Source organism: Fukomys damarensis, unplaced genomic scaffold (genome assembly GCF_012274545.1).
Source record: "Fukomys damarensis isolate Sample0158 unplaced genomic scaffold, DMR_v1.0_HiC HiC_scaffold_12, whole genome shotgun sequence".
NCBI classification, from domain to species: Eukaryota; Metazoa; Chordata; class Mammalia; order Rodentia; family Bathyergidae; genus Fukomys; species Fukomys damarensis.
The window spans coordinates 47239681-47253834 of record NW_022900924.1 but is presented as its reverse complement, the minus strand read 5'-3'; positions in this window follow the sequence as shown (position 1 = coordinate 47253834).

Below are 14154 nucleotides of genomic sequence, written 5' to 3'. Positions count from 1 at the left end.
ATAAATTAACAAAAAGTTTTTCCCTTCACCGTATGTTATTATTAGTTGGCCTTTTTTATTTTTTGCAGCTTCTATTTTATAAGAAAACAGATGTTTCTGAACAGGTGCAAGTGGGTGGATTTGGAAACCTATAAACATTGAAGACTTGTATTTTCTTTTTAAAGAAAAGGGAAATGTTATAGTGTCCACTCTTTAAAAGTCTTCCTTGACCCCTGCTTTTACACTCTACTGCTATTTTTATTTTTCTTCCCGTAAGCTAGTTTGACCAAGGAAATAAATAATAATGAAATGCAATTCACTTGTATTTCTTTCTTTAAAATTGAACTGCCCCAGAGGGAAAATACCGAGTTTTCCAGTGGTCTGTGTAATAAGCTAACACTTCCCACCACATCTGTCCTTTCTTTCCGCCCCCTGCTTTAGTTCAGGCTCTCTTTTGTTTATGATTTTCTCCTTTTTGGAAGAAGATTTCTAAATCACCTCCATCACTGGATATTTTTCTCCTTTAAGTCTCTCATAAGTTATGCCTCAAAGTAATGCTGTAAATTGCAGATTTAATCAGGTAGGTGTAATAGAAGGAGACCTGTTTTTAAACTATTCCTAGCACTTCAAGCTGTTTTAGATTTTCAGCTTATTTATCTTCTTTTGTGGACCTGCTTCTTCAACTCTCAATGTTATTCTCAGGCTTACTGAGGAGATTAAGCACAACTGTGCATGTCACCTGTTTAGAATGATGCCTTATATTAACAAAACAGTCCGAAGTTGCCATTTAATGTTTCTTTCCTAAGCAAAGTCATTAACCGCTTCCTGTCACCAAGATAATATATTCAAAATGTCTATTAATGACATTGAAACTTCTCTACTTTTTGCAACTAGCACATTCATTCAGTGAAATTGTCCTCCACAGATTTAGTGTTAGACTTTGGACGTGGCTTCTCAGCACGATTTGTGCTCTCATTCTTTTCTATAATGTCTTGTGTAGCTTGCTATATCTGGGATGCCTTTCTCCCTGCTTCCCTAGCGATTGGACTCTAGCTCGTTCACCTATTTTAGAACCTCTTCCACAAGCATCCCCAGATTTCCTTTCACGACATCCCACCTAGGAGGTAGGATATATTTCCATATCCTCAAACCCCATAAAATTAGTCAACGATGCTCTACTCTGTGTCAGGTTATGTCCTTGTTCACAATATTAATGTGTGTTAGCAAGAGTACTCGTGTGTGTGTGTGTGTGTGGTTGGCTATACCGGAGGGTATGAGATTGTGTTAAAATATACGAAGAAACAGAATTATAAACAGTGCCATTTATGAGTTTCTAGGAAAACTCACCTACCCATTAATTGAATGAGTTGTCACTGAGTGTTTAACCCAAGTGGAGTACCGTCGTGGGACACCACGGAGACAGTTGTAACACAAAGTCCTTCTTATCATGACTTGTTCATGCTGAGGAGGGAGACAGGAAATACACAGGTAAACAAAGGCAAGTACAATTTAGGAGATGATAAGTATTATAAAATAAGTGAAAAAGAAGCACAGAAAGTGGTAGAGTTATCTTGTAACAGGGGATTAGGGAAATTCCATTGAGAAGGTGATATTTTTTCAGCCAGGACATAAAAGAAGTGAAGTCTTGAGCCGTGCAAGTATCAAAGAAAAGATATTTCTGGAAAGAGGAAACAATAACAGCAATTTTAAAATGTTAAAGGTATCTGGGGTTCACCTTTCCTACAGAACTAGTTTGACCTGTCTGTTTTGTGGGTGAAAATGCTGTCCGGTAAAGGCAGTGTTTTACTTCGTTCTGTCATACAGCGAAGTTGGGACTGTTTTAGTTCCTGATAGCTAGGTTTCCATGGCTTGAATGCATACCTCTCTTCTAGGAGCACTTTTTTTATTTGTACAAGCATAATAATTTTATCTTGGGAAATTATTTTGAATACATTTTAGGAATATTTGTAGTTATTACTGTTATTAACAGTAGTATCTTCTCTTTATTTCTTTAAACATTTTTTTTTCAGTTTTTTGTTTTCTGTTAGTCCACGTTTCCATTACGTAATGACCACATTGCTTGTGGGGAGTTGGTAAATGTGCATAACACATCCAGATCTCTTTTTTCATCTCCTTTCCTTCCCATCCCTTCTCCCTCCAACCATTTCTTGATCTTCCCGTTTGGACAAAAACATCTCCCTATTTCCTATAACAGTGGACCCTCAAGTTATGACCAACCTGATATATGAACAACTTGAGCTAATTAGGATAATGGAAGATTCATCTGCCTCTTGTTGTCTGTAGTGAGTACCCAGGTAAACATCCAGATCACTGCTGTCTTGACTTATGCCAACTTGAGTTACAACTAGCACTCAGGAACCGATCAAGTTTGTAAATCAGCAGTCCACTCTGTCTCTCTTTTATTTTGTCCTTTATTTAAAATTTGAGTTTCTCATATAAGAGAAGCCATGCAATATTTAAGCTACTGGTCTGATTTACTTCACATTATGGTCTAAAGGTGCATCCATGTTCCTATAAATGACTCAAGTTTACTTTTCTTTATTGCAGGGTAGTACTTCTTTGTGTTTAAATACCTCATTTTAAAAATGTACTAATCTGTTGATAGACATAGAGGCCACTGCCAAGATTTAGCTACATGGAATTGTACTGAGATAAGCATGGGTATTCCTGTGTCACTGTGTAGGTTGTCTAACTTGGGAAGATGCCTAGAAGGGGAATAGCTGAGTCAAACAGAATTTCTAGATTTAGTCTCTTGATCTCAGAAGACTTAATTATACCAGGCCTTTGTTTTAGTTATGTATCTAGTTTTGGGGTGACATTAATGCAGTTCTCAAAAATCAGTGGATAAGATCATGTTGAAGAGGTGGCTTCTTTCTCTTTCATTTGTCCTGGCACACCAAGTACAGATGATTATTGTGGAAACATGAAGAGAGGTCTATAAGCAGCCTCAGGTATTCATTTGATCACACAATCCTGGCATGAACTCCACAGGGAGTTTATGGTAACTGGGTGTGGATTTGGAGGCTGAGGAGTGACCAAAGAAATTGTTCAATCCAGAGCAAATATCTCCTTGACATGGTGTCTGGAAGAAGATTAGCTTGGAAAGCTGGTGGTCCAGCTGGGATATTGCACCTGGAACAAATCCATCTTGAAATCTGCTCCTTAAACCAACTTCACAGTACAGATTTCACACATAAAGCCACAAATGAGCACTTGTGAAAAATCTCTGAAATAGCTGTTCATATTGTTCAAGCTGACTTTCAGCTTGGTAGTCTTTTGTATAATTGTGAAATTACAACTAGATGAATACGAGTCCATTGTCACTGTTTACTTTTGAGTAAAGGATTTATTTTTCAAGTGGTGCTAGCTTCATAGTCTCATAGAGATATTTTTGTTTAGAGCCTGAAAAGTGCTCAAATAAATCAAAGACTAAACAAAATGGCTTATTTTTCTCCCCTTCTTTATTCCCTCTTTCCTTTTCTTTTACTCCCTTTCTCCAGTTGGGTTTAATTTAGGTGTATGTATGATATAAGAATATCTCATTTAAAAAACTCATTTAAAATCTTAATGTTCCAGCTACTTTTACTGAAAAGAATTTCCTTTCCTATTGAATTGGCTTGGCACCTTTACTTTTATTTTCTCATTGACTTTATTGGTATATGTTAGATATACAGTACAGTTATATTCATCATTGGGATCTTGTACCTTTACATGACAGGTCTTGGTTCTTATTTTTTCCCCTTACCCCTGCCCTTCCTTCACCCCCTCCTCTCTCCCCTATTTATAAAAAATTTATTTCCATTTTTTCATTTCTTCATTTTTTTTCTCTTCCCTTATTACCCTCCCCCTACCCTTAAAACTTCCCCTACACCTTTAACCCTTTTCTTCCTATTTTGCATCGACAATTACACCATTAGGATCTTATGTACCATTACAGGTTTTCATACCAGAGAAACTATTTGGTATTTATACATGTGTGACTTACTTGTTTCACTTAGAAGTATATCATCAATATTTATCCATTTGCCTATGAATGACTCTAATTTCTCATTCTTTATGGCTGAGTAGTATTCCATTTTATAGAAAAAACATATCTTCATTATCCAGTCTCCAAATGATGAGCAAATGGTTTGTTTCCAAGTTTTAGCTATTGCAAACTGTGCTGCTATAAACATAGGTGTGCATATATCACTGTTATATGATACTTTTAATTATTTTGGAAAGATAAACCAGCAGTGGGATGGCTGGGTCAAATGAAACCTATATTCCCAGCTCTTGGAAGTATCTCCATATTGATTTCCAGAGGGTTGCACCAGTCTGCACTCCCACCAACAATGGAGAAGGGTTCCTTTCTTCCCACAACCCCACCAACATTTGTTATTAGTTGATTTCTTGATAGCAGCCATTCTTTGTGGGGTGAGGTGGAATCTCAGTGTTGTTTTCATCTGCATCTCTTGAATGACCAGTGATGTGGAACAATTTTTCATATATTTATTTGCTGCTTTTACTTCTTTGAGAAATGTCTGTTCATTTCAGAAGCCCATTTTTGATTGGGTCTTTATATTAAGGGGGCTGATTGTTTTGAGTTCTTTATATATTCTAGATAATAGTCTTTGAATCTGTATAGTAGTTGTGGTAGTATGGCCATTTTCACTATGTTGATTCTTCCTACCTGGGAACAGGGACTATCTTTCCATTTTCTTATATCCTCTTTGATTTCTTTTTTTCAGAGTGCTCTAGCTTTCAGTGCAGAGGTCTTTTGCTTCATTCCTATGATCGATTCCTAGATACTTCATTTTTTTTTGATGCTACTATGAAAAGGATTGTTTCCCTAATTTCTCTCTCATTGAGTCTTTTATTTGTGTACATGGAGGTTATTGATTTCTGAGTGTTGATCTTGTATCCAGCCACTCTGCTGAAAGTGTTAATTAAATCTAGAAGTCTTTTGGTGGAATTTTTTGAGTCTTAAATGTAGAGTATCATATTGTCATCAAATAACGACAGTTTAGCTTCTTCATTTCCTATTTTTATTGCTTGAATTTCTTTCTCTTGTCTAATTGCTGTGGCTAATGTGTCCAAACTATTTTGAAGAGGAGTGGTGATAGTGGGCATTCTTGTCTTGTTCCTGATTTCAATGTGAAGGTTGTCAGTTTTTGGGCATTTAATATGATGTTGGCTATTCGTTTTTCATAGATAGCCTTTATTAAGTTGAGATATAGACCATCTATTCTAATTTTTTGCAGGACTTTTCTCATGAATGGTGTTGAATTATTTTCTGCAACTATCGAAAGCATCCTTGACTCTGTTAATACAGTGTATTACATTTATTGACTTAGATAAATTGAACCATCCTTGCATCCCTGGAATGACTCTGAGTTGGCCATGGTGTATGATCTTCTTCATGACCCTCTGCATTCTGTTTGTGGGATCTTATTAAGGATCTTTGCATCTATATTCATTAAGGAGATTGGCCTGTTGTTTTCTATTTTATTATTATTATTATTATTTTTTGTCTTTTGAGACAGGGTCTTACTATGTAGTTGAGACTGACCTGGCACTCACTATGTAGCCCAGGCTGGTCTCGAACTCTCAGAGATCCTCCTGCCTCAGCCTCCCAAGTGCTGGGATTACAGGCATGTGCCAACATGCCGGGCTTCTAGTTCTCTTTTGTAGTTGGGTCTTTCCCTGGTTTGGGAGTCAAAGTAATACTTGCTTCCAGGAATGAATTTGGATGTATTGCTTCCCTTTCAAATTCATTGAAATGTTAAAAGAGTAGTGGCAGTAGTTCTTCTGTAAATTTCTTGTGCAATTCAGCAGTGAATCCATCAGGATCTGGGCTTTTCTTTTTTGGTAAACTTTTAATTACATTTTCAATTTTACTGATTGTAATTGGGGTGTTTAGAATTTTTTTTATCTTCTTCATTCAACTTTGGCAATCCATAAGTATCTAGAAATCTGTCCATTTCTTCTGTGTTTTCTATTTTTTTAGAGGACAGGTTCTCAAAGTAGGTATTGACGATCCTCTGGATTTCTGTTGGATCTGTTGTGACTTCACTTTTTTCATTACTAATTGTGTGGATCTGAGCCTTTTCTTTCCTTTTTTTTTGATAAGGTTAGCTAAGGGTTTATCGATTTTATTTATTCTGTCAAAAAACCAACTCTTCAATTCATTGATTTTTTGTATCATTTTGTTAGTTTCCATTGCATTAATTTCTGCTCCTATCTTTATAATTTCTTCTCTTGTATGAGTTTTGGGTTTTTCTTTTTCTTCTTTTTCTAGGAGTCTAAGATTCATCATTAGGTTGTTTATTTGAGTTCCCTCTGTTTTCCTAGTGTGGGCATTCAATGCTACGAAATTTCTAGGTAGAACTGCTTTCATTGTGTCCCATAGATTCCTGTATGTTGTATTGGTAATATCATTTATTTGTAAAAACTGTCTGATTTATTCTTTAATTTCTTCTGCAACCCTTTGATTGTTCAGGAGAGTGTTTATCAATTTCCATGTGTTTATAAAGTTCCTATGGTTTCTTATGCTATTGATCTCCATCTTGATTGCACTATGATGTGATAATATACAGGGGATAACTTTGATTCCTTTGCATTTATTCAAACCTGTTCTATGAGGTAGTATGTGGTTTATCTTGGAGAATGACCCAGGTGCAGCCAAAAATAATGTATATTCTGATTTTGTGGGGGAGAATACTCTATAGACATCTATTAAGTCCCTATGTTCAAAAGCTTGATTCAATTCTAGTATTTCACTATTTTTTGTCTAGATGATCTTTTTTTTTTTTGTTTTTTTTGTTTTTTTTAGATAGGGTCTCACTACATAGTTGAGATTGACCTTGAACTCACTATGTAATCCAGGCTGGTCTTGAATTCAAAGCAATCCTCTTGCCTCAGCCTCCTGAGTGCTGGGATTAGAGATGTGCGCCACTATGCATGGCTTGTCTATTTGTCAGAGTGGGGTATTTAGGTCTGCCACTACCATTGTGTTAGTGCTTATTTAGTTTTTTATGTTAGTCAATATTTGCCTTATATAGTTGGGGGCATTAATATTTGGCGCATATATGTTTATGATTGTCATCTCTTCCTCTTGAATTATTCCCTTTACAAGGATGTAGTGGCCTTCTTTGTTTCTCTTAATCAGTTTTGGTTTGAACTTTCCTTTGTCTGCAAATAAGATAGCTAGCCCTGCTTTTTTCTGGGCTCCCGTAGCATTGAGAACTGTTTTCCATCCTTTCACTTTCAGTCTATGGGCTTCTTTTTGCACTAGGTGTGTTTCTTGTATACAACATATTGCTGGATATTGCTTCTTAAACCATTCTGCCAGTCTATTTCTCTTGATTGGTGATTTGAGGCCATTATTCATTGATGGTTATAATTGGTATGTACTCACTTAGTTTTGTCATGTTATTGTCCTTTTGTTGACTCTTTTTACTTTTTCCCCCTCTCCTTTTAGTTTCTTGCCTTTCCTATTTGATTTGTTCTGTTGGGCCTCATGGTGTTTTGACCTTCATTGTCTTTTTCTAGGATATTGTTTAAAATTCTTCTGGTACTGGTTTGGTATTCATGAAGTTTCTCAGGTGTTCTTTGTCATGGAAGTATCTTATTTCCCCATGCATTTTGAAAGAGAGTTTTGCAGGATACATCCGTCTAGGTTTTAGGTTGTTTTCTTTTAAGACTTGAACTACCTTACTCCAGGCTCTCCTTGACCTGAGTGTTTGTATTGAAAAGTCTGCTGTGATTCTGATGGGATTTCCTTTGCATGTGATTTGTTTCTTTTCTCTTACTGCTGATTTTGTTCTTCTGTTGGGTTTCTGGGATTTTGATTATTATTTGTCTCAGTGTAGAATTTTTTTGACTGTGGATAGTTGGAGTCCTATATGCCTCATTTATCTGTATATGAAATTCTTCCCCTCTGTTTGGGGAGTTTTCTGTCATTAATTCTGCGAGCAGCTTTTTTTAAGTCATTTGTATTTTCTCCTGCTACTTCATGCATTCCTATTGGTCTTATGTTATTCTTCTTTGCATCATCTAGCAGTTGATGGATCGATATCTCAGGATCCCTTACTGATTTTAAGAAGCCTCTCTTTTTACGGTCACTGACTGCAATCCTATCTTCAATATCTGAGATCCTGTGTTGGGCATTCATTGTTTCCTTTTCTTTCTTATTCTGCATCTTCAAGGCTTCTATTATGGTCCTGAACTCATCTACTTTTTTTGTCAGTGTCTGTTCTAGAGTCTGTAATCATGACTTTTATTTTGCTCACCATCTCTATGGTTATCTGTGAAATTATTTCTGGTTTGAATTTTCTAGAGCCCGATTGATCTGTTTTGTTACTTCATGTGCTGTGAGTGCAGGGTGTCCTGATGGTTCACTGTCAGACGTTTTATCCTCTTTTGCCCTAGTGTTTGCTATTGATGAACTAGAAGTCTGTTTTTATGTCTTGCTTTAGTGTTTTGGCAACTTTAATTAACTAAATATGTGTGATGGTTTCATTCTATCACTCTCTGTGTTTAAATTTTTGTCACTCCCAAAGTGTCTTGATTTCTATAAGCTTTACTTTAAGTCTTGAAATCAGGAATGGTAATTATTCTAACTTTGCTTTTCTTTTTAAGAAATCTCTTAGTAAAGTAATGCTAAGTACTGTGCATTTCCATAAAAATTTTAGATCAGCTAGTAAAATTTGCCAAGAAAGCAAATGGAATACTTTGACTGGAATTGAACTGAATATAGAGATGATTTGTCACAGGACTGACATTTAACAATACAGAGAATTCTAATTCATGAAAATAATGTATCATACCCTTTATTTAGGATTTTTTCATTTTTTTCAATAATATTTATTATTTTTAGTGTTGAGATTTGTTTTTTTTTTGCTACGTTTAGCTAAACAGACTATGAAAATTGGTGTTATTTCAAATAGAATTTTAAAATGTATTTTCCACTTATTTACTGCTAGTACATATAAATACAAATATTTTACAATAACCCTTTCCTGTAAATTCATTACATTAACTCATGAGTTCTAATAGATATTTTGTAGATCTTTTATATAACAAAAACAGTACCTTTCAAAAGGTCTGATTTTACACGTTTATTTCTTACCTGTATATGTATATATCATTTTTATTTTTTTATTCCAATCAATAGGATTTGCAACATAGTGTTGTATATAAGTGGAGAATTGGGCTTTTTGCTTTGATCCTAACTTAAAAAGAAGTTTTCAGGCTTTTGTTACTAAGTATAATGCTCATGAAATATATTTGGGTAATGCCTTTAGTATTCCTATTTTGGGAAATTTTATTATGAATCAGTGTTCAATTTTGTCAGATGTATTTATTGAAATATTCTGTATTCTGTTAGTATGGAACATGCACAGACTGATATTTTAATTGGTAAATCAATGTTGCATTTTTTGTCGTTATTGAGTTTATTGGTACTTTTTAGGTATACAGTACAGTTACATTCATCATTGGGATCTTGTATCTTTACATGACAGATCTTGGTTCTCATTTTTTCCTCATACTCCTGCCCTCCCTTCCCCCCACATCATCCCTATATACAAAGTCTTTGTTTACATGATTTTCTTTTCTCATAATTTTTCTTGTCCCTTATTTCCTTTCCCCTACCTTTCCCACTTCCCTTACACCTTTAGCCCTTTTCTTCCTATTTCACTTTATCAATTATACAATTTGATCCATCTTGTATTTTTGATATGAAATTTAATTGTTCAAATTTTATTACATTTTTATATACTGTTAGGTTTAATTTATAATATATGTTTTAGATTGTTATGTTGATGTTCACAAGGCATATTGGATGATAATCTTTACAGTCTTACTGTTTGTCAGACTTATAGTGTTCTAATCAAATTATTCTGGCAATATTTTCTGAACAGTGATACTGATGCTATTTGTTTCTAATCTTGACTAGATTTCACATTTGAAACCACTTGGGTTGGTCATGGTGGTGCCCACCTGTGTTTCCAGGTCTCAGGAAAATTGCTGCAAGTTCGAGGTTAGTCTGGGCTAATAGTGAGTTTAAGGATAGCCTAAACTACATAGAGAAACTCTATCTCAAAAACCAACTAACCAGGGCTGGGATTTAGCTCAGTGGTGCTGCCACCTGCCTCTCAAGTACAAAGCGATGGCATAATGATGTTCATATTATTTCCTTATCTGTTTAAGGTCTATAGGTTCAATAGCAAAAATCTTTCCTTCTTTTACATTTTCACCTGTTCTTTCTGTATTAGTCTTCTTTGGATTTTGTTAATTTGTTATTTTTTTAAGTATTAGGTTGTTTAATATCTTCTTCTTTTAAAATTCATGTATTATTCTATTATTTCACTTCTACTTTATTTGGGACTTATTCACTGCTCATATGTATAAATACAAAATGTTTGCATTTATTTATATTTTTATTTTTGTGTTCTTTATCCAGCCTCTTAAAAGTGAATCCTGGGTTACTGACTTACTTACTTTCTTTCTTTCTTTCTTTGTAGTGTAAACATTTGTATCTTTAGCTTTATCCCATTATTATTAGAAATATTATTTTATACATCTTTTGGGATAAAAGTATAAATTTATATCAGTTGTAAGAAATAACAAAAAATGGTTTCCATGTATATTTTATCTAGTCTTCTTCAAAGTTATCATCTTAAAAACTTATAATAAAATATCTTAAGGACATAGAAACATTGATACATTGAAAATATAAAACAGTTCTACCACTTCTAGGATCCTTATATTTCTTTTTAATAATTACCCCTATTCTTTCCTGCCTCTCCTACTTCTTAGGCATTGGCACTACTAACTCTTGTTAATTTGTATCATTTTGTTATTTTAACAATATTATATAAATTGAGTCATATAATATATAACTTTTGGTTATCAGAAATTTTGTTCAGTGTAATTCTATAGACATACTTCTAAATTGCTGTGTATATTGATAGTTCTTTTTAAAATTAATTTTATTGGTATATTTAAGGAATACAATTTAATGACATTCTTGATTAGAAATTTGCACCTGTACATAATCTATCTTGGTTCTTATTTTTTCCCAATTCCCCTGCCCTCCCTTCAACCCCTCTACCCCTCTCTATCTACAAAAAGTTTGTTTCCAGTTTTTATTTTTCTCATATAGTTCTTATTTCTCTTTCTCTTTCTCTCACTCTCTTTCTCTTTGAAATGTCTTGGTTTTATAGGTAGTGCAGTTTGCCTAACTCTACATCCATTAAAAGAGCTTCTGAAGGCCTGGCCTGAGTTCGATCCCTGGTACCAAAAAACAAAACAAAACAAAACAAAAAAAACCCCAGAACAAAAAGCAAAAATTAAACATAGCTAAAAATAAAGAGCTTCTGAGTTGTTTGCCTTTTGGGCCATTCTTTATAACGTTGCTATGTATATTTGTTTACCAGTGGTTATTTTGTATGTATGTACATGCATGTGAAAATATCTTCATTTCTTTGAAACACATACCCAATAAAGCATTTCATGTTTAAATTTTTAAAAAATTGCCAAATTATCTTCAACAGAGGCTGCATCATTTAGCATTTTAATCAGTAATATGTGAGTGGTAAAATTTTGCACATTTTCACTTGGTGTGTTGCTGCTTTAGTTTAATCCTTCTAATAGATGCATTGTGATTTTGCCTTCTAGTTTCAACTTGCACTTCTTTAATGGCTCATAATGTTAAGTATTTTATTCATGACCTTATTGGCCATGCATATATATCCTCTTTGGTGAAAAGTCTATTCATACATTGTATTCATATCTAGCTGGTTTTCTTTAAACCCAATGAATTTTAAAAGTCATTTTAGATTAATATAAAGCTTGCACACATAATTGTCTGTTTATCACTCATAGTTTCCCAACAGTTAACATTGTACAAGTAGTCCATTTGTTAAAACTAATATTGATATGTTTACTAAAGTCCACAGATTATTCAGATTTCTTTAGTTTTTACTCGTCCAAGAGACAAACAGTTCACCATTAATGATCGTCTGTCTTCTGATTTGCCTGTTACTGTTACTGTTATTGTTACTGGCTGTAACAGTTTTTCCATATTTTGTTTCTAAGGGCCATCGTTGTTTTGAGGAGTCCTGGCCAGATATTTTGTAGATTGCCCACCGAAGTATTTACCTTGAGTTTTTTTCCCCTCATAATTACAGTGGGGTTATAGGCTTTTGAGAAGAAGGCTGGAGTTAAAAATGTTCTCATCACATCATGTTTTGAGTACACCAGATGTCTGACTTGTTACTGTTGATGAAAAAAGTGGTCATTGGGTTCTCGTGTTTATCCATTGTAAATCTGCTCTTTTCCCAATTTTCATACCATGCTCTTTGCAAGGAACCACCATGCGAAGCTCACACACAGTCGGGATTAAGTTTCACTTCCTAGAGGATGGAGTACTGACATTAATTAATTAGAGTTTTTCTGCATAGTTGTGTTCATTTTCTCTCATTAATTTATGTAATAATTTCTTTATATTAGCATGAGCTCATGGATATTTATTTTGTAGTTCTGATTATATTCCAATACCATTTTATTTCATTGTTGATTTGTTCCAGGTTTGGCCTTTGGGCAATCTCCCAATAGAGTCTTGTGTTTAGTTGGCACATGCCTATCAGCATAGCATGCCTTGAGTACTTATTTTTCTGTTAGCAAATTTATGCTTTTGAGATTTGTCTGTTTTACTAAACGGCTTTCCTTCTGACCACTGAGTAGAATTTTATCTATAGCTAAACCATTGCTTGTTTACTCCCCTTTTCAAGAGAGTCTCATTTCTTTCTTTTTGCAATTCCAAATAAAACTGCTGTAAATATTTGCCTACAAGTTTTGTGGCAAGGTAAGTTTTTCAAATAAATTAGGTGACTGTCTAGACTCTCTTTAGCTTTGTAAGATGAGGACAGTCTTCCAAAGTGTCTGAACCATTTTACATTGTGAATTAATTTTAATTTGTATCGGGACATGTCTGCAGCGCATCATGGTTATATTCATCATGAGTAGTCGGTATGTATACATCATCTTAACTCTTGTTTTCATCCCTTCCTCTCCCATTTGTCTGCCTTCTCCATCTCTTGGTTCTCTTCCCTTTTGCAAACGATTTGTTTCTCTGTTTCCTATTATACAGCTTTTATTTTTCTTTAATTCATTTATATGTTGCATTTATCATATAAAAGAAATAATGTGATATTTAAGCATGTGTGTCTGATTTATTGCATTTAATATGGCCTCCAGGTACATTCATTTTCCTACAAATGACTCTTTTATTCTTTTTCCTTTGCTTGCATTCTTTATTCTTTTTTATTCCATTTTCTATAAATACCAAATTTCTTTGTCCATTAATCTTGTTGAAGCACATGGAGACCTCTTCCAAGATTTAACTATTACGAGTTGTGCTTCTGCACACATGGCTCTGCATTGCTCTTTTAATATGCATTTTCCTGTACAGTGATGGACATCTTTTTATACATTTGATTTCTATCTGTATGTCTTATCTGGCAAGGTGTCTCTTCAGAGCTTTGGCCCATTTTACAACTGGGTTGTTTGCATCCTTATTGTAGAGTTCTAATACTTCTATATATTTTGGGAAAGTCTTTCATCGGGTATCGTTTGTCAGTATTTTATGTTTAGCCTACATCTTCTATCACTTAACAGTGTTTTGCAGAGCTCGGAACTTTAGTTTTATGCAGTGCAACCTGTCATTTTTATCTTTCAGTCTTTATGGTTTTAGCTTAATATTATTTAGGTATTAAGGATTAATTTTGCCATTGTTTTGTTTTTGTTTTCTGTTTGCTGTGTTCTGTTTTTCCCTTCCCTTCTTGTGTTTCATGTGCATTGCTTGACCAGCTTGTCTGAGCTATATTTTGCTTTATCTATAGTGGTTTTAATATATATGTATAAATAATAAAATATATTAGCATAAATTATAAAATATATTAAAATATATTAGCATAGATATAGTAGCATAAATTCTAAATGTACAGTTCGGTAATTTTAAGTAGATTCAAACTGTGTAACTGTCATGCTCAGCCATCTCCATCTAGAATATTTTCATCTTCCCATCCTTTAATTTAAGGTTCATTAAACAATTCCTTATCTCTCTCATCCTCCATCCCCAGCCCATGGCTGACTTTCTGACTTTAA